A 22308-nucleotide genomic window follows, 5' to 3' on the forward strand; every position below is an offset into this window, starting at 1 on the left:
TTTCTGTCTTGGCCTTTTTTCCCAATCCTGGACTTTTTCAGATAGTCCTGTTTGTGAGAACAACTGTCCACTTACTGTCCACCTGCTTCCATCCTTCCACTGTTTGTTCTCAGGAGCTTCCCACCATAAACATTTCTGTATCCTCAGTGCCTTTAGACTACGAAAAAAACAGGGTGGAGACCTAATCTGGGTTTCGTATGCTGAACATTAAATACAGCATAACCTCTGTTAGGTGTTGCAAACCTATGGGTTATCCACATCCTGAGTCACCTCTCAAAAAGGAGAACATAGGAATCTTGTGGAAGATTATTCTGAACAAACTGTCATTAACACAGGATTATTTCAGTTCATTCATATTAGGTAATCCGTAATTTTTCTTTTTTCTTTCCTCCCAGTTTTGACAAGCAGACATTATAGCAGTACCTGTCTATTCCTTACAATCGTGCCTAGTGGCACTGCTGTGCTTAAGGTTTTCTGTGCTTCATTGGTACATTTCCATTTCCAGCGACTTTAACTCATCTGTAAATGCCTACTCAGCAGAAAGACTTGGGGAGGTTTGGTTTCAGGACACAGCCACCCCACCGGTCTTGGCATCATTTCCCAGCTCTGCCACAGATTTGTTTGTGTCACTTTGGGCAAGTCACATGCATTCCCTGGACCTCTATTTAGCATGTGTAAAATGGGGATTTTTTTTACCTTTTTTTTTTCTGTTGTTGTTATGGTGTAGTCTGAACCTTAATAGTGGTGGAGGCCAAGAATTCTGACGAGCCTGCGGGGTTTTGCATTGTGTTTTTCAAAGTGTCTGCATGAATGCAGAAGATAATGTTTCTCCTTGTCCTTTCCCTTACTTACAGGCAGATGCAAAATTTCCTTTGAAGCAAGATAAAACCTTCACTTTAACGGCACCTAGGCCACAGCCGTCGGCCCTACTTTGACATGGTATTAAAGCAAAGGCTGGCTGTGTTTCTGCCTTTTCTCTCTCTTTCCCACCTCAGAGCACACCAGGTCTCTGTCTGTGAAGAATCCAGCATAGTGGAAGCATGAGCCTTGCCAGGGTGCTGGGGCTAAAGTAACACAGAAAAAAAATAAACATTTTAGTGGGATGAATCCTTTTAATATTCTATAAAAGTTCACTAATAATTAAGTTGGTTTTGACTGCTTAGTTGTTTCTGCTTTTTCTTTTCTTTGTTCCATGGCCTTTGGTATTTTTAAGCACTACGTATACAGATTCATCTCCTGTATCTTTCTAATGCCAGGAAAACTTAATATGCTCAAGTAGAAGTAATGTCATTTAGGTATTGAGCTGTGACTGAAATCAAGTGAAGGAAATGAATGTGAAGCCCAGAAAGGCCAACTGAAACTTCTTCAATTCATCTGCTGTAAGACGATACTGTTCCTGATACATTGCTGAAACTGCAGAATCTAGAGTTAAAATTTCTTTGATTTTTAATTCCAAACAGCTCATTCAGCTCATCATCCTTTAGAATTTATTATACGTGAATAGTTAAATCAAGCATTTACAAACTCCTTTTGGGATATTAGCAAGTATTAAGGTTTGGACGGTGAAGCAGATTTAAAATGTTTACAGATGCACCACCTGTGGCTAACAAAACCCTCTGCAATAACATATGCGAAACCAATTCAGATGCAGCATAGACCCAAATGAGGAAAGAGGGCATACATTATTGGAAGCAAATATTTATTAGAAGACAAACGATCAGTGAAAAATGATGCTGAATGGAAAACATTATAATTTGTTTTATTTTTCTGTCTAATGAAGGAAGACTCATGTTTTTCTGGACAGGATGATCACCAGTATTTCTGTATCTCTGGGTCCCTGCAGTTCAAGCCATGCACTTAGGTTCCTTTGGAAATGCTCAGTATATTTATCTTAGGACTGTAATACTAGCCTCCATCATGCATTTACTAGACTTTCAAACAGATTTTTGATGTGGCCCAGTGCTGTGTTTTTCACTTGTGAAGGGTTGTGCACAAGCATCCTAGAAGCTACAGCATGAGGAGCTTGCCTGAGAGAGGTGACTTGGATGATTTCCTCTTTCTCTTGTTGCAAGAAAAGTCCAGATGGAGAAACTGTTATATTCTGTAAATGGATGGGTCTGTTTGTTCTCCTGCTATGCATCTGAATCATTAGTAAATAGACAATAGTCGCCATCCTCCTTCCAAATCGCTAAGACTAACTTTAAAACTGTCATCACGCCTGCTTGATTCCTTTCCCTCCCTCTTCCTCTTGTAAGGACTGACTGATGTCCTGATGTTATTGCTGAACCCACAGGGTACCAACTGGGCTAGAAGTCCCTGACTGAACTGGCAATTTGGAAAGACACTGTAGGGCACTGTCAGGTAATTTTTTTTCTGTTTTTGGTTACTATATATAGTGAGTAAAAACAGTCCAGAAATGACAGATATCAGCATCTGCACATGCCTCCCGATGCAACCACATTTCTAATTTGGAGACAAAGTCCTCTAATGAAAATGTCAGCAAGTTTGATGTGGAGGAGCAACAGACATTTTTCTTCTTTTCTTTTAGTAAAGATAGAAAAAAGATACTGGGGAGGTGGAAATTAGCAGTGTAGTGGAGCATCAATGAAAAATATACTAAAAAACATCTGTAAAATGTTTGAGTCCCCAGGTAGGAAGGCTTAATTTGGATTTAAAATGGAAAAAATACACTGAAATAATTAAAGCCTGTGAGTTCTATTTTTCTTTCTGTTGTTGTTATCAGAAAATGGTCTGTCTGCTTTACAGCATCCATATCATCAGTGACACATCATCTGAGAATGGGATGTCCTAGCGCATTGCTTGAGAATTACATGGCAAACAAAACGTCAGCGGGTCACAGCATTCAAAGGGAGGCCGTGAGCTTATCATTAAAGATAGAAGCAGAAGTGAGTCTCACATTCAGAAATGGGCTCGTTAGCTAAAAAGCGTGAGAACCCCACTTTACAGATGGGAACTATTCAGAGCTCTTCACCAAGATTTTGGAATGGGGTGAGTAATGGTCATTAGTAGTGGCCTTTTTTCCTCCCAAAATATAACACGACTGTAAAATTAATGTCCGACTTGTCCTGATACATGTGAGATACATTAGCAGGAAAGCAGAACAACGACCTTTGAGGTAATCATCCATTAGCCATCCCGCTGCTACTTCCCTTAGGTCACGGGGGACAGTCCTGAGCAGCCACAGCTCCTGTCTGCTGATCCAGAGGGAGACACAACTCTGGCTCCCTGCCAGTGGGAATACGGGGACTGTTGTGATCGACAGGAGAGCTCAGCACAGCGTCTTGCAGGGGGAGGGATGCTGGGATGCTAACTGAGCCTTACATATTCTGATCAATGCTCAGGATGTCTCCTGTGCAGCTCAGTCACTGAGACAAAAGAGATTTTTATCCTTGATTCTTTCCTTTGTGGAACAACTCTTGCACCATTTCTCAACATGAGAGAGATTACATGAAAGTAAACCTTGAAAAAATTACTCACCTGCCAAAAATAACAATCCAGCTCAATAAACCTCACACCCTTTCCAGATATAAATTACTCTTATAAATTACTGTTTAACTCTCTAAATGTTTTTGTTGCTTTTCCTTATTTATTAGATTATCCAGATTTGTGATCATAGCATACTTTAATGTATTGCTGCTGTAATGGTTAGACTTGTCATTAGAATTTTTTAATGAAAGTAAAATTAGTTCTTATAAATATGTTTCCAGAGAGCAATAAAAGAGCTCTTTTCCTGGCATATTGCTTAGTCACATTCGCATAGAAATGTTGTCTAGAAATTAGAGAATACAAGAGCCTGGAGAATGAAGTCTTGATGAAAAATGCAAGAACCTTGACATTTCCAGGTCCCCAGTATTCTCAAACTAGGGGAGTGTCACTGTAAATTCCTTAGCTGTGTCAGGTTCATGGAATGGGTCAACAAATAATAGTTTGCTATATTAGGCCCTTTGGGCATAGTATCACCTACATTTTGCATAACTTTGGAAGAATTTAAGCAATTCTACTGAAATAGGGGACAAGAAACTTGCAGAACAGCCTAATTTACAAGATTCCTGCAACTCTCTAGGTACCTCTCAGGTTAGCTTGAATTGTCCTGGATGCCTAAGCTGCCTCTCACACACCTAGGATGCTGCTTGATCTGAGGACCTAGGAGCTTGTCTTCTTCCCAAATGCCACTGAAAGCCAAAGGTCAGGTAAAGAGATGTTTAAGAGTCCTCAAAGGCTTAATCCAATAAATATACTGTAAGAATAGCTAAAATTTACCAATATGTTTATTTGAAAACCTTCCTGGAGAAGCACCATGCATCTTTTGCCAACATCTAAATGGTCTGAGAACTGGCCTTAGCCAAAGAAAACTCGGGATTTTTCTTGTCAGAGGGATTGGTATCCAGACCACATCCTCTGACTGCAGTCACTTCAAGAAAAGGTACCTTCCAAAATATCTGTTGAAGCTTGGCCACTGTGCAGTTAAGACTGAAAACTATAGAACTTAAAGGAGAAGAAGAAAAATGAAATGTGGCTGTATTATCTAGTGGTAAGGCATTCAGCCAAAGTGGTGGAGTAAGGATCTCTTCCTGATGGATTTTTATATGTATATTATACTAGATAGTCACTGGATTAAAAGACATCAACAGGGTAGTGAGTATTTTTCATCATTTTCTGAAATTGCTTTTCTGAAATCCTGTTGCCTTGATCAATGGGTTCTACTGCATGGCAAGCAATCTGAAATAAAATGATATGTTTAAAGGGGTGTTAACATTTACCTTAGTTATGTTGAATTGTTGTTTTTCCTCTTCTGCTGGTATATTTGAATGTTCAGTCTCTGTCCTAGCATCTCAAAGGGAGCCCATAGAGGAATGCATGGTGCTTGATAGCTCATGGAGTCCTGGTACAGACATCCAGGAAAGCTCCACAGACTGAGCTATTCCTGGAGCTTTAAGGTCATAGACAAGCAACAGCTACATTTTACAATCAGCTGCAAAAATAAGAGAACCTAATGAATTTTTCACCAACAGCTAAGTCTTATGGTAAACAACATGATGGTCAATTCAGAGGAAAAAAGCCCTGGGCTTGTAATTGGGAGGAAACAGAACAAATGCTTGCTTTTATATTTAGCCATCCATAAAAAAGGGTTTAGTCTAGAGCAAGATTTCAAGCAAATCAAAACCATTGGCTTCTGTTGAATTTACACACAGATTAAGAAGCAGATCTGGGATGAGGCAATAAGAATATATAACAATAAAGCCAATCCAGGTGCAGGTATTTATGAACATCTTTCAAGGAGCTCAAATCAGAAATGAGTTGAGAAAAATCCCCACCCTAGTTTCCCTTTGGTAAATTAAATTTTGAGAAATTAATTCTGTCTGTATAGTTTATTTTGAAGACACAACCTCTAATCAAGCAGCTGCAATAAGAAGACATACTGGATAACACAAGTGGTCAGATTTGGTCTTATAATAGACACGCTATCAGGGGCAAAAGAGTGAAAAGAAGTTCAGCTGTGAATATCCCAGTCCAATTAACAGGATGAGAATTGAAATCCTGCAAAATGTAATTAATGATTGTATTGCCAGCTTAGGACAGAGCACAAATAATTGAGCAAAGCACCCTCATGATGCTTAGCTAGTCTCAATACCACACAGCATTTCATATTCAAGCATCAAGATGACTCAAAATTAGCAGAAACAAGAATGGGGGACCTAATGAATATCATTAGAGAGACAGGCCAATGTCCATCAGCTCAACACACCCAAGAGCACATGCCCATGTTTGGATTCAGACTGACAAAACCTTTGCCATAACTGCTCCCGTTCTGTTTTTACCCTCTACAGCACTGTGTTTTAGCAGGAGGAAAGGAGAAATGGAAGAGGAAAGGAAAACTTCTCAATAAGGAATGGGCTGAAATACATTAAACAAAGACTGTTACCATGTCTGAGGGAAATAAGATCAAGTGCCAGTAAGCTTATGGAAACTATCATCAGCTTCATTTTAGTTAATAATAATAATAATAATCAGTTTAAATTAGCACCTTAGCTTTTAAAACTCAAAATACTTTACAAAGTTGTCAAAGATCTTGTGTTTAATATTAATATGACCAGAAGAGGCCAAAGGCCTTTTTTTTGGTTTTTTTTTTTTTTGTTTTTGTTTTTTTTTTCTTCCCTGAAAAGAATAATGAAAATAAGTGTCCTATTTTTACTACCATTATTTTTTCAGACCATCAGTAAGAGAAGAAGGGAAGGAGAAATGTTAACTTTGATACAGATTGCGTCCTAAGTTTCTCTTTTGTTTAATTATTGTGCTTCTGAAGGAATGTAAAGGTATTCCCTGATGCTTTGAAATATTGTATACTTACCTGACCAAGGCAGAAAGCCATTTCTGAGCCAGAGAGGATAGAACAGAAAAAACAGGAAAAATCAAAATGTGTAAGGATGATAGAATTAAAAACAACAAACAGCATAATCGGATATAGAACAGCTGGTGCTCTGCATCAGATGATTACAAAATCAGTAGGTTGTGCAAAGATAGGAGATGAAGTAGTTAGACTTTAGTTACCCATTTGATAGAATATGCTATGAATACCTGAAAACGAATTCAAAACCAAATGGATCAAATAATTGTGAATTTTTCTGAAGGATGAGCAATGCTATGATAAACAGCAACTGATCTAATTAGTGGAGGACACATGTTTTGCTTAAGACTGTTATCAAAATCCTGAATCTTTCTTTTGAGAAGAAAAGATGTGCAAGGAAAAGCCTATATTTCAAAATTACTCCAAAAGAAGAGGAGACAAACTAAAGTGCATTCTGTGTCAGACATATGGAGTCTGAAATGTAAGTGGCAATATGAGTGGGTTAGTGTTATGTGCAGCTTGATGAAAGCAAGTCTATATTCTTTTATACAATGTAAAGATGTTCACTTGTGGTATCAGGAGACAGCATGTCTGACATAGCAATCAACACAGTGAGTAAGAACCTGATTACACATAACATGGATAAAGCAGCAGCTAAGAAAATCAGCAGAAGCAAATAATGAAAATACAGGCCTAGATAACTGGAGACCTTATTATACTGGAGGAAAGTCAGGTATGCATGACTGGAATATCAACTGACTCAAAGATTCATAAAAATGCACCTATGGGCAGCATATAGGTGTGCTGCACAAATGTAACGAATTGTGCTGGGCAAAAGCATGCAAAAATTATCTGGCTAATGTCTTATGACAGGCACATTTTGAAATTCACTGTCTGGATGGGCTTCTTCATGGTGGGTCTAGAGAAAAACATCCCCACAAGGCTCTGTGCTTCTTTCCATCTTTTCTTCTTCATATTTTTATGATCTCACTCAAACTGAGCTGCTCTCTGCATAGAGACAATTTATAGATACACCATTATATATGTAACTCAATTAAAATCTCAGCCTGTCTCTTAGACATATCGCTCCAGATATCTAGATGTCATGTCAAGGTCAGTATAGCTCAAAGAAAGCTTTTAATCTCTTTTATCAATATTTTTCTTTATTTTCTTCCTGTATACATATAGTCAACAACATAAACCCACTCTGTTTCTCAGGATGGTCTCCATCTCACCTACCAGTGAGATGTTGTCTTGGCTCTGATTAACCCTCCCGTTCAGACAATATCTTGTGGATTCTTTCTCTATAGCTCTTGGTCTCTTACATCTTCACCTTCACAGTTCTAACTCTTCCGCAGCCTTTTGGTGACTTGATCAGTTCAACATCTCTTTCCCTGGCTAGACTGGCAGAGGCAATCTCAGCCTGCTCACAGCCAACACCCGTGGTCACCTCCTGAGCCTGCTGCTTTGACAGTGCATTTCTCCACAGCACCCATTTCCTGATCATATCATATATAAACAGCTTACTTTCAAGGCTGGCAGAGTATTACCCTATCAGGTCTCTCTCTTGTGGTACTCATAAATACATCAGAACTACCTCATTGTCCTCCTCCAAATTTCTCCTCTAAATTTCCCTATCTTGGTGATTTTATAAATAAATAAATAAATAAGTAAGCAAGCAAAAGAAGAAACAAAATACCTTGATGATAGCAAAGCTTATTGACTATTACACTGTCCAATACTATGTCATTACTCCCCTGTGCTTCGATATGTGTATCCATAATTTCCCTTAAACTATGTCATCTTTGAGTTGCAGACCCTTTTCCCCATGTATATTTGTGCAATACTTAGTACAAAAAGGTCCTACAGATTGATGGTATTTCTGAATTACACAGGAAAAAAATTACAGTATGAGTCCACAGCTGGAGTAGATAGCTGAGTAAGTAGAAAAACATGGTGACCCAACGTGCCACGGACACCGAGTTTCTGGAGCAATTACTCACAGCACAACACGAAATGACGTGCTGTACCTGAGCTTGCAGTGGGTCAGTCTGTGGTTTTGTACTCCGCTTTTCATGTATAAATGAGCATTTCCTTGCATATTCGCCCTCCTGAAGGTGCACTTAGGGTCACTTGTGGGGGAGCTGCAGTGTACCTGGGCTGAGCACTGAGAGCCTCCCTGCTTTCTCCTGGGGGCACATAGCCCTGCAGTAGCACTGGTGCCCCAGCGCTGCATGAAGCTCCAGCCGCACTTCTGCCCCCAGCAAAGCATCACGCTAAAGGTTTAGTCCTGCCCTTTCGTCCGTATCGAGCAAATACTCCCACATTTTGACAGTGCCCCAAAGCACGTCAGAGCCCGTACGTCCATGCTGTTGACTCGGCGGTGCTGTGCACCTTGACGGGCTGCTGATGTAAATTGGCAGAGCCCCATAAGCAACCACTGACACGGCCCAGTTTGCTTGCCCGACGGAAAGCAGGGCCGTCTGCCCTCATGGCAGTCGCTTGCTTGGATGAGAGTTGTTTCTCCTCCCAAAATACTGAGCCTGCACACGCTATACTGCAAAAGATGGTGAGACATATGCAACAGCGGTAGTCCTACAACAAATTTATTTTGACTGTGTGAGCATTAACTTTGATGACTGCTGTTGTAATTGTGCACACATTGGCTGATTTAACTTTCTCCTTTCACTAATTGACCACCAGGGTGCTCCCTAATTAAATATTCTCTCTTACAACTTTGTGTTAAAGATATACACTAACCCATTTTGTTAGGAGTATCTGCACCTCACCAGGTTTTCATCCATTCTGTTTTTTTTTTTTTTTTTTCACATTTCTGTTTAGCAGAAGACAAATATAAGTGATTTCAAACCAGTCTGGAATTGTTTTCCTTTGTGCATCTAAACTTATTGCACAGTTTTAAAAGGATTGAATGTAAATCTAAAGGAGTAGTTCTTCCTAGCACTACTGAGAATATACTTTCTGTGGCAAAGCCTTTTAAAATGTTGCCCTTGTGTGCATGTGTTTTAAACACAGAGATGCAAATAAATCATCTTTTTTTTTGTTGATACCTGGATAGTCAAAGCTGATTTTCTGACATATAAAACTTTAATAGCTTTCTGATCTTTTAATTCATTACATATGCTTCATCTGATGCTTTCCGTATAGAAAAATATGTAACTGCTGTGGACATTATTATGCTCTGTGACCCACAAATTCAAGACCTGTGTCCCTTGTAGTCTTCAAGTGAGAAGTAATATGTGTGTCACTTGTAACAGTGGTCTAATTTAAAGGGTCTTAGTTGCTAGAAGATTTAGAAAATATACTATCTACACTGTTCCGGCCACTGAGCTGCAGAATTTTGGAAACAGCTCCTTCTTTCTTTGCTTATCATTTTAATCAATTAAAAAGGGTGTCTATTTTGTGCTAATCTCCTGTCAACCCTTACTAGATCAAGAGACTCCAGCTGAAGATTATCACTGCAGATTAACAGGATGTCAGACAAATGTTAATTTGTATGTTACAATGTCAGTGTCAGTGTTCGTTGTGTATCACCAAAGCGCGGAGAGGCATATAATTAAGAAAGGAAAAGGAAGAAAGCTTGAAAGGCTGTCCCTACAGCTCTACTCAGGGGACAGAGAGAAGTTTACACTTTATTTGTTCATACCATGACAATGCAAAAAGAAAAGAAAATATAATTTCTCTTCTTTTCCTAGCACAGACAAACTAGGAGTCAAAAATAGTTCCAAAACCTGCATGTAAACACGAGATCAAAGAACAGAGCAATAGAAAGTCAGAGCGGTCTTGCAGAGTGCCTCTTAACCTATTTAGAGTACACCCTGTCTGAATCAATTTAGGATCTGTCTTTTAGAAAACATTGTTCTGGAAGGAGTGGGAGTGAATAGAGCAGCCTGTCATGCCAGAGTATCTGTACTGAGCCCCTTGGTGCTTGAGGAGTGAGTGACAGCTGGTGGGTACACCAGAAAACCAGGACTCAGAAGACATAATCTGATTTTTGTGATAGTTAGTGAGCAATAATTTCAACTCCCCGTTAACACTTGAGTTTCCACTCTGCCTGGTTATGATGCTGGTAGATAACCACAAGAACATGAGCTGCCTACATGAGGCTTTAGCTACCAGACACTTCACATTACCAGCAGGGCAGTCTCTCAGAAGACCATGGGGATGGTTTTGCATCTGTGCATGCCAATAGTGACATCTGTATTGGACACAGCATCTACTTGTGGTGCCCCTGCATTGTAGAGTTTGTGCTGGAAAATGAAAATGTTCAGAAAAAGATTACAAAATGTTTTACCATGTGACACATGTGCCTGAGAGAGACACACACATGCAATGTTTATCCAATAGAAATTAAATGACTATTTTTTTGTCTGTGAATCTCTTTATGGGCAAAAGATCTTTGATAATACATGGGTCTTCTGTTCAGGAGAGAAGGATATCATGAGATGAAGCCTAGCAATAAAGCAACTAACAGTTTATGTATTCTCTATCACAGGAAGCCTTGGTTCAGGGTTGAATATCCTCCTGAAAAGTCTGGAGATTTGGAGATATTCAAGTAGAACACCTTGAGAATACTTTGAGTGTTCTTTTCTTCATCTATTTTTGCACTGTCCATGGTCTGGCCTTTTTGTTGAATTTGACATTTTACACAGTACATCAGAAGCATATGCAAGGCAGAGTAATTCTCAGGCAGGCACATGATCCAAGCAGGTTGGCTTCCTGCTGCCAACAGCAGCCACTACTCTGTACTTCACTGCAAAGTGTTACAAACCTCAGAGCAGGCATATATGAGGAAATCTGAACTATCAGGAGTATCTTGCCTGGTTTGTGGCAAGTTTCAGTTTAATTTACATGATAAAGAAATATACATAAATATTGCATAATATGTCATATATTTTATATAACATATAGCACATAGTCCTATGATGCATATAAAATGCATAACTATCTCGGATGTTTGATGAATTTTCATACATATGTACTTAAATATCTACATAGCTAAATATCTATACATATCTTATGTGTATTTTGAATTGCTATGATTTAATGAATTGCCTTCTAGATCATCATTTTATAAGACAGGAAGCAAAGAATTTTCCATTCTCTTTTCTAAGCTCTTCTTTATTTGTATATAGCTCTGTTGTCTCCGAAGTGAACAGTATATGTACTTGTGTAGTGAAAATGGAAGCAAGCAGTGTTACAGAGAACCTGTATTCCTGTTATATCTGTGACATGTAATTATTGCAGTAACCTCAGCTTTCTGGAGAAGGAGTGTGGCTGAGAAGTGTAAATACAATATTGAAACATTAGAGAGCAAGGTCTGAAACATGAAAAATCTCTGTGCCATCCATTGTGCTCAAACTCATTTTATAAATGCATATAAATATACATATACACATATATGTATTGATTTTCCTTCTCATTCCTCCCCAGAGAAGCAGATACCAATGGACCAAATTCAAAATCCACTCCGTACACAGTGACAAGGGTTGCTGTTAAATACTGGCAAACTTTTCCCTTTCTAGTGATGACTGGAATGGGCTTAACATTGCTTCTTTTTTGTGATCATGTATCTATATCTTCAGAGCTAGGAGCTCTGCAGCAGCACCCCTGTGAATATTTTATTAGGTGATTATTTTCTCTTTTCCCCATTTTATCACCTTTTACCAACTATATGATTCAGCTCCCTTTAGCAGAGACCATCAAGTGATTTGCAGTGCAGCCAGGCAGATGATGATGATGCCATCATCTTTAACCTCAGCAGAAAGGTTCGCTTTGATTTTTGTTTGCTTGCTGTTGTTCCTTGTTGGATTCATGTTATCTCCAGCAAAGGAAGGCCAGGAGGAGGCTGTTCACATGTACTACAGGGTAGTCAGGCTGTTCCACTGTATTTCGGAAGTATAGGCAATCGCTTGGAAGTAAGGCTGGAGTTAATTCGATGTTAAAGGTGCTGGCTGCTGCAATTCACTACAAGCTTTCAGGAGATATTATGCTGGGTTATAGCTCCTGTTTAATTTCTATTTTGCTTGCTCTTTATACAATTCACTCATCCATTATCTTCTGGTCTTCAGGACCTACTAAGGTCCCAGAAGAAAAAACATAGCCGCTATCACCTTCTTTTTGTTGCTCCTGGGGAAATTTCCTTAGCTTAACAACATACAAAAAAAAAAAAAAAAAAAAAAAAAAAAAAGAAAAGAAAGAAAGAAAAAAGAAAGAAAGAAAAAGGGGAGAGATTCAAAGCTGACTTCTTTCTGAAGCCAAAGTTGACTGCTTTCATGAACTGGTTGTCTCTGAATTCAGACAGGCCTCTATGTTTTTCATTCCATTTTCTCCTACATCTTTCATTATCTAAGTCAGAAGCTAGGTAGAAAAACACACTACCTATAATTGTATACTCAATAATATTATGTTGCTCAGTATTTAATGTGGTTTGAAGACTGTAATAAAATTACAGTTAACATCTATAATCAATCACTCAGTGTAGTTTTATATTATGAAAAGTCCCCAAAACATACAAGATGGAGTTATAATTATAACCTGCACTTGGTAGGCTTTGCTCTTCTGGTAAGTGATGCAGGAGTTTAGATGGGGGAAGGGAGAGGATCTAGTGCCTCAGAATAATGGATTTTAAAGCAGGCAGGGACAGTTGTGATTATCTAATTTGAGCTTCTACATAGCAGACCACATATTTCCACACAGTACTGACTTGCTCCCAACCAGGTAGCCCTAAGAGTTTACTCCTTTTTTCTAGAAAATCAGCTATTCTGTTCAAAGGTCCCCTGCATCTTGTGTAGCTGTTTATAGCAGTACAGAGCAGAGGTGAAGGGAATGCAAGAAGCTGTCAGTCTGTACCTTCGATGTAGCATCACAGGCAACCCTAATGTGAATGTGAGGGTTGGAGTGAAGCTGGTTCACTGTAGCATCTGTACTAAGAATTAAAGTGGGAGTAGCCATGGTCTCTGTGGTCTGCTGAAAAGACTGGTTAAGTTTTTCAGTAGTAAATATCTAATTCATCATTAGGCTCCTTAGCAGTGGACTAGTTTTGAGCATATTCGGTATTCCAGGAACTGGCATCTGAAGATGCTGTGAGCAAGGAGGGATTCATGATTCTCAAAGCTAAGGTTAGATATGTCAGCCGTGATAATCTGGCATGTACACCTGCACAGCCCAGGCCAGAGACCTCCTCCAAAGTCCAGATCAAGGACATGTAGACACATGTGGACATGTAGGTGCTAGTGTAAACCCAGGACTGTGATATTTGCATCATGCCAGTGACTTCTTGTAGAGTTATAGCATAGGTTTCGGAAAGTTGTCCCATCTCAGAGTAACTCATTCAAATGAATCCAAGACTCACCTCAACTAGCTGTTTCAAAGTTTAATTTACCTTCCCTAAAAATATAGCACTTGGTTTCTACTCTGAACTTCTCTATCTTCAAACCCCTGGGACTGGATTTTGTTTTGCTTTCTTATGTTAAATTTGGAGCTTTTCCCTGTAAATGCAGTGTAAATCATAACTCACTTATTTCTTTGCAAAAAGTACTGCAGATAAAAGTGCTGCAGATTTCAGTTTGGCTCCTGGCTCTACCATAGACTTTTCCTGTATGACCTTGGGCTACTCAATCTCTTTTTATCTCAGTTCATTCTTATAAGGAAGAGATTACAACACTTCCCTTTTCTAACCTCTCTATCTATCTTACTTGTCAAGATTGAGGGCTCCCTTGAGCATTACTTTTTTTCTGCATCTTGACACACATTCTCAAATGAAGGAACTATTATTTGGGCTAGAGTTTGTATATCCACGTTGGAGTAGTCCCTAATAAAAGTCAGTTATTCTTTGCTTTAAACATGACAGCAACTTTACAGCTTTCATTTTAGTTCTGTTGCAGATTTAAGACACAGAGTAGGTATCTGCAGCAAGTCTTGATTACTGCAACAGCTTTTATTCTCTCACCACACCATGGCGCTCACCCTGCAGTCCACATGTTGTCAAGAATAAATATTTTACCAGCTTCCTCCACAAGATGTCTGAGCAGAGCTACTTGGTTTTCAGTCCTGCTGAAGAACATATTTTCCATTGGAGGCAATGGAGAGCATAAAAGGGTTGTAACCTCCTCACTAACCTCAGTTGGGTCTTGTGCACCTGCCCCTGAAAAACCCAACACTTCACCTCACAAAATAACAGGATCCTATCCCAAAATGTTAAAATGACTTTTGAGGCAGGTGGATATGCATACAGATAGACATAAAGCCTCTGGTGACTGTGTAAGATCTTTGCCCTCACTTAGTTATAGTAGATTTCTGAATGTCCTGCTAGATCTCTTATTTTATTGTTTCTCTACCTACATGGACATTAGCATATTTTTACCAAATTCCCCTCAGGTTTTTTGATATATCAGATATATCAGATGCACTGAGCAAAGCACATTTTTATTAAAGAGACAGTATTTTTTAAAAAATCAGAGAACATAGAACATATCACAATACCATTATAAACAACTCCAAGAACATATTATAGAGATTTTTTATAGGACATCAGTGGTAGTGTTGTCACCGACGTGAAGCTCCAAGGAGCTGAGTGAGATATTACATTTTATTAGGCCTGCTCATAAAGCTGAGCACACAAGCCGCTTTTTTAATTCAGCGACAAATACAGGTTTTGTTTCTTTAGTGTGATTAATCTAGAAGATACTATCCTGATATATTACCTCTAGATGGCACTATGTGTCAGCCTGGTTTCAGCATGACTTCAAACTTTTACCTTGGTTAAATAGATAATGTTTGTACTTCACCTGGGATTGGATGCAGAATAGGAAAAAGTAAGGAGAATTAGATTTCTGCCATTCTTGGCTGAAATGGCAAAAATTCCCTTGTCTGGTAGATACAAGTAAAAGAGTAAAGTCTTCAACCAACGTGTTATAAAACAGGCCATATACATGTATATTTAGATATTTGTATAGTGCTTATTTATTTGTGCACACACAGATTTATTCTGACAGGGCTCTGTGTTGTTAAAGACAATGTCCCAGAAGCCTGATCATCTGAAGACATATCATTAAGAGCTTGTGCTCCTTTTGAGCCTTCTGCAGTCTTAGGGAACAACGCTTGATGTGACACAGTTTGTCAAATTAACTACCTTTTCCTTTGTAACTTGTCATGGTACAGCTTAAAGTTTACTTTTTTTGTATTCAAAACTATGAATTACTTAACAAAGTTTTAAATCATTTCTAATTGCCGATGGCTTGTGAAGCTCTTGATGGCAAAGCGATATCTGAACATCTAAGCTGTTTAGACTAGTTTTGATTGTATGTATTATTCACGAGAAAATGTTAGTTCTTTGAACTATGTGGGTATTTGGCTCAAAGATTTTTAATTTGCAGTTCACCAGCATTCCCAGGTAATTTTACATTTTTTATTTCTGTAATTATTTCACTTACAATTTGTTTGCTGGTGTATTTAAAGAGAAAAAAACAGTGCAGGGGAGGAAAACACTATTTTTGAGGGCTAACATTAGATATTGCCCAACTATCAGTACTATTTGCTGAAATCCTTTCCTAATCTATTCCTAGGTTCCCTTTTCTACCTCACAAAACACATTCACTCAGAAATGTAAGCACATGTGGTTCAAGTTTCTATAACAAAACACCCGTTGCATCTTGCAGCAGATGGTCAGATTTCTCCTCATGGCTACCATTCCTTCTCATGCTAGGAGAAGGCCCACTATGCTCAAGAATAAAATAAATAAAAAGAGCCATGATTTTTCTTCACAAATCTGATAGGCAACAGCTGGGCTGCTTTACAGATACTCAGGTATCTCTACCAGTGGTGCACCTTCCCCTATACCTCAGTCCCCCCATACCCTGCTCCAAAACATTGAGTCCACTTCCAAGAATGCACTTACAAGGATGGTCTTTCAGAGGACTCACATTGTCATGTTATGATTACAAAAAGTGTAATAGTTTCCGTGTAAATTGTGGGCTAGTGTCCATCCTTTCTCAGCTCTTCTCACACAAGCATATTTTGGCCGCTTTAATTGCATGGAGGCAATAGGCACGCAGACATCCCCCCCAAGGAAAGTCAATGAGCAACTGAAGAAGCCCATGGACACCCCAAGGCTGACTGATGCATGTTTGTGTACCAGTCAAGTTTGTTATTAGTTAATGAATTAATATAGATTGTGAAAAATGTCCTATTGCCAAATATTGAAAATCCAAGCCCATATTTAAATAGGTTTACAATATCTAATTGTGCAGTACCTTCTGATTTTAATTCAGTTCAGACAGCTCAAACATGACACTGAGCTTTGAGCCATGATGGGAAATAGCTATAAAGTGTATGTTTGATACTTATGAATTCACAATACTTTTTTTTTCACATCTTCCAAAATACAGCTCCATTCCTTGTCTATAAACCTGCTTCGTAATCTCATTCAACCTTTTTTATTTAAGTTCAGCGTGATACCAAATATAGACTTGTAACACTTGGACATGGTTTGTAGTTCTTCAATAATCTTCTTCAGCAGTGAACTGCAAGCCAAAAGATTATAAGACTTAGTGAATAAAGCAGTAGCCTTTCACCTGCCAGACAGATCATTGTGTTAGTTTAATCTCATGTGATGACTTTGATTTTAATGTTTCTAAGTAGATATATGATTGTGCAACCAGAAAATATTACACTATATCTTGAATAAAATATGAAGGTTGGTTTTGTAGCCTAGAAATTCAAGACAAATTTTAAAATAAAGCATTTAGTTTCTTAAAGAATAGATGCAGCTACCTAGAACAGAATTCACACAGGCACTTAGATGTACTTCAGATACTTTTTCAAAGGAAATTATGTGATTTGTGCATATCAAAAGATACATCTTCAGAATTAAGTGCAGGAAATGTTTTCAGACTCTGAATTCCAGTTTCACAGATGCTCTTAGGCCCATGTTGCAGTAAGATGACTATGTCTGTGCACCTCTCTGGCATACTGTGGTGACGGTCTGCACTCCTCAGTGGTGTTGCCCTCCCCGTCTCAGAAACATGTGTCATCTTCTTTATAGGGACAAAGGCACTTGTGAGTTTGCTGATCCTAATCTTAGTGTCTCAAACTGCTTTGGGATTGAATGGCAGGTACGTGGCATGGTTTGGGGGTCCTGGTGTCTGCCCACAGGACCGTACACTAAATTCCTTTTTGACTCCTTGCCTTGGAATGGAGGATACTGATGATGGCATACTTGGGCTTCTAATTCAAGAAACGAGCATCACTGGCTATCATACTGGCAAATAAAATAAATACAGTAGAAGCAACAGATGCAGGGGTCCAGTAGCTCTGTCCTCAAATGCAAATGAAGTGAACAAATTAACCAGCATTGTACTGGACTGTTTTTAGCTTTAAAAAACTATTTTTTGAACTGGGTAAAGAGAGTGAATTAATTATGAGCTGTTCCAATTAAAAATATCAAAAAGTTGCTGATGATTAAAATCTGGCATGTGGTATTGCATATGGAATATTACTATAACTCATACTATTTTTTTGCTTGGCTTGGTCAATAAACACCTCACACTGCAATACTGTCATGAGAATAACAGCAATATCACCGTCTGTCAGATAGGGAGTTGTTTTTTCTGTAGCAGAAATAGAAGAACAATTCCCAGGTAAACAGCTATAGACTAATCTGCTCATGGGAGAAAACTGTGTCAGCTGGTATTGATTGGCAGAGACAGTGAAGCCTCACAGCGAAAGCTCTGGTAGCTCTCCTGCCTAATGTAACTGGAGTTGCTCTTTACGCACAGAGGTAACTAGCACATTTTGTCTTTAGCACAGAGGTTTCGTAGCTTTCATAATGTTCCTGAATGAAGAATTACTCTGAAGGCTCTTGTGTTCCACATCTCCTATTTTGCTTTCAAAATTAAATTTACTTGCTGAATAAGACAGAACATGAGGTTGTTTAGTTCTGTTCAAAGCCAGAGAGTTTTTGTTTGTGTGAATTTGGTGAGACTTTGACATCATTTTGTAATTTATTAATTTAATCTTTTAGTTGTTTGAAAGCATAATATATAAATTTCTGGCAAGCTCCATTTCACTAAATTGAATGTTTGTAGAGCTTGTATTTGATAATGCCTTGCTAGTCACAGATCTATTGTTGGAGGGTAAATATTTCTCTGTGCTCCCTCTATTTATTATTAGCAGTCCAAAGCTGTAAAATCTTGACAAAGTATTTGTTAAGTTTTCTTCATGTTCCACAGGCATCTTCAAACTCCCTAAACTAATCTGAAGCACATCCTTAAGTCAGATGCAATAGGTCAGTAGGTGGGTTCTCAGATGTACAGCAGCTTATGCAGATGAAGAAGAATCTGCAGCGAGCAAGTCCTTACCAATTGTATAATGCTCAATTATTCATGCTAAGATTGCACCTGTAAAGCCGTGACCAGCTGGTGCATTTTACTCCTTGTAGATGCTACAGAGAGTCTAATCCAAGTGTGTCTGATGCCCTTGTAAGCAACTTGATGTCCATTTTGAAGCTTTAAATAAAACTGGAGTACTTCCCTTTAAAGGGAAGAACAAAACAGAGAAGAAAATAAAATTCATCTGAGCTCTTAAGAAATAATAATAAGCAATGCAGTAAAAATCACTATCCTGAGAAAGATGCTGTTGAGAGACACTGAGTAGATGGGACTTACAGATAACTTAGTATCTAGTTATCCTTCAGACACACAGCAAACCCAGAGTAAAGCATCTGACAGAATTCTATCCTTATAGTTGACATTTAAGAGTTCATTTCTCTCTGGCATCTGCAGAATGCCTATCGAGATATTAGCTATTTAATAAATTGCTGACAATAATCAAAAATAAAAAAGGCTGAGAGAGAATCTGAGGCAATAATTACAGTAAACGAGAGATAGAGAAAAATTTCCACGCTTTTGGAATTATTTGGAGAACACAAAAGTGGAGCAACTACTTCACAGAAAGCGCACACACTTACTTTTAGGAGTAGTCCCAGAGCTAACTCAGAAGCCAGGCTCAGGAGGTGTTTCAGGACGTACAACCTAGCCCAGGCCAAAGCCATCCCGAGGACCAGGGCAGGCATCAAGGGTCTCAGAGCATTCCCTGTCACTGGTTAGTTTATTGCTATGGATGTAGCCTGCATGCCAGTTCCCTTCTCTTGTCAAGAAAATGTAAGGAGAAGGTCTGCAGATGGATTTACTACAGCAGGATTAATGGATATTTTCCTCAGATAGCACAATGAAAACAATTCCTCTACGAACTTCTGTTTGCCTGATGTTACATTGCCTTCATTCCCTACCATTAGTTAGGAAATTGCCAATTACCAAATGGTAGCATTTTCTAATGTTAGGAAATATATAGGTGACATTAGGCAGCAATTTCTGTCAGAGATGTAATGGCAGTGTCAAGCCCACTTTACTCTTATTGTTTCATTTTGCTCCTCAATGAGGGGTACCAATTTGCTTAACCTTTACATAGGAGCCACAGTGGAAGAAATAACCTTACATCCTCTAAAGCTTTCCTAGTCTTCAAGGCCTCCTTCCTTCTCTACGCTCTCTTCTCCTTCCCAGATTCATGTCCCTATCTATCACAAAAAGAGGTTGCTAATCTACTCCAGAAATAGAACTTCTGCATGAAATACAAGCACAGGGCTTGCCATTGAAAACATTTTCTGCAGTCACAGACATTCCCTTGACCACCTTCACCATGCAACACTCAGGAAATCATCACAAACAATGGTAAAGATCCCATTGTTGTAAACTGCTTAATAAATTCTTCCAAAACTTAGGTCTTCAAATTCAACCTTTATTCCCTGGACAGAACAAAAGCATCTGGAAAATCAGCTTCAAATAAACAGAATCAAAATTATGGAAAGTTTACCAGTATCACTACAAACATTTTTGTTGAAAATCTTCTTTATTGCTTATAATTCACCACTCAAGCTATGTGTGTATTTGGGGAATTTCTATTGCACACCTCTTTGAGTGATTAGAGGGATCACGATGGCTTAGCTGCATGGGGATGGTTCGTGGTTCAAATCATTTACCTCCGACTGGTGTTGCTAGGCATCTGTTGAATACACTGTCAAATCTTTGAGTCCATCAAATGAACAATCACTGCAGTAAAGACAGTGAGGTAGCAGACCCTAGGCTAGATGTGCTCATCAGTGAGTATTTTCGGTTATTAGTTTTTAAGACTGATAGGATTAAAAGGATAGTCTCCAAATTTTCTCTAGCAAAAATATGATGGGATGATATTTGCAAGCTCTCTCCATTGTTTCATTTGAAACTAATAAGATTATGAAGAGACATTACCATGTTGAAAGAGATACAGATGAATGTAGAATTTTTTGCCTCCATTAGAAATTATTTCCCTATAGGATCAAGTCAAATGTTATTTATATTAGAAATATTTCACATTTGAAGTAGATTGCAGATCACGCTTGAGAAAATTCTATTTGTCTCTCATGAAAGATAGATTTTTGGGGAGAAAAATATATAAAATATTTTTAATGATTCATTGCAAGAAGCAGAGAATTGGTAATTTGCTGGTGACTATTTTAAATAGCTCTTTTCATGGCTATTTTTACGTTTCTGCTAGACAGAGTTAAGCAATCACAAGTCACATCACTGTATTACACTGTGATCTTTCACATAGAAAGAGTAGAACTTAGGTGACGCTGTAAAAATATGGCCAGCTAGGATTGCTACACGGTTACGTAACTCTATAATCTACAGCAGAGATGTCAACGGTGCTGGCTCCTGTACAGTGGAGCTTTGCCTGCTCCTGCTGGTAATCCGGAAACATGCTATAGACTGAGGATTTACAGTGCCGGGTCACTAAGGGATCTCTTGCTTTTCCTTACCTTGGAAAGTAATCAGTTTAATGAGCAGCAATGCCCCTCATCTTCTCACAGCTCTTCTGAAAGGAGTCGGTGCTGCTGCAGCTGCAGCAATTGTAGCAAACTACTGGTCACCAGAACACTCTTCCAGAGAATAGTAATCCCCCCAGCAACATCTTTTTGAAATAATTAGTCTGTCCCAAATAGCTATGAATGAAAAAATATGAATTTAGCTGAAATCTCCTGGAACTATTCATAATTTGGAGTAAATAATTTGTGTGAGAAAAGGCAGAGAGAACTCAGTTCTCCAACCTGCCATGGAAGAAGGAGATCCCTCCTTCCTTCTGCTAGCCTCTTGCACATCCACAAACCTCTGCAGGATACAGCAGAAGGGTTCAATTCCCTCTCATCGATTTTCACCTCCAGCTGGCACCCCAGCTGCTGGGAACAGACCCTCTAGAAGCTGCTGGTGACCCTTTTATGTAACTATTTTACATAGCATAGATAATGAAATGTTCATAAGAATAAGGCACCGCTTAACCTCATAATAAAGAAGATGTACTTAGCAGGCTTAAGGATGGTCTTCGTTTGTTTTTTCAGTTACAGGGAAGCATGAGCATTAGGCAATCACTGAAATTCAGCCTAAAGCTCTGTACGTTTTCATTATTAAATGTTTCCAAAAGACAATTCTCCATACATATAAAGATGTCCCATCACTAGCTATTTTAAATTTGGACATAATACCTTATGAAACAAACAGAATATTGCTTAGTGGTTGAAAAAGAATAGACTATTGTTCTTTCTGAAAACATTTGGCATGACTGCAATACTCACATTTGTAAAGCCAGTGTATTTATAGAAGCGTTATACGAATAGAAAGTTAAGCCCAGTCCTGATTTCTTGATCTGAACTTTGAAACTGAGGCGAGAAATTTGCAGTGTCAGCCCCAGGGGATGCCTGAAGGGGTAACCAACAACAGTGCTCACAAAACTCTTGGTTTTGGGGTGAATTGTCATCAGCTCTCAGGATCTCTTCTGCACAGACTGCTGTGCTCTCTGATCATCAGAATTTTAACTGAAAATATGATAAGCTC

This window comes from Rhea pennata, chromosome 2, assembly GCF_028389875.1.
Source record: "Rhea pennata isolate bPtePen1 chromosome 2, bPtePen1.pri, whole genome shotgun sequence".
Classification (NCBI taxonomy): Eukaryota; Metazoa; Chordata; class Aves; order Rheiformes; family Rheidae; genus Rhea; species Rhea pennata.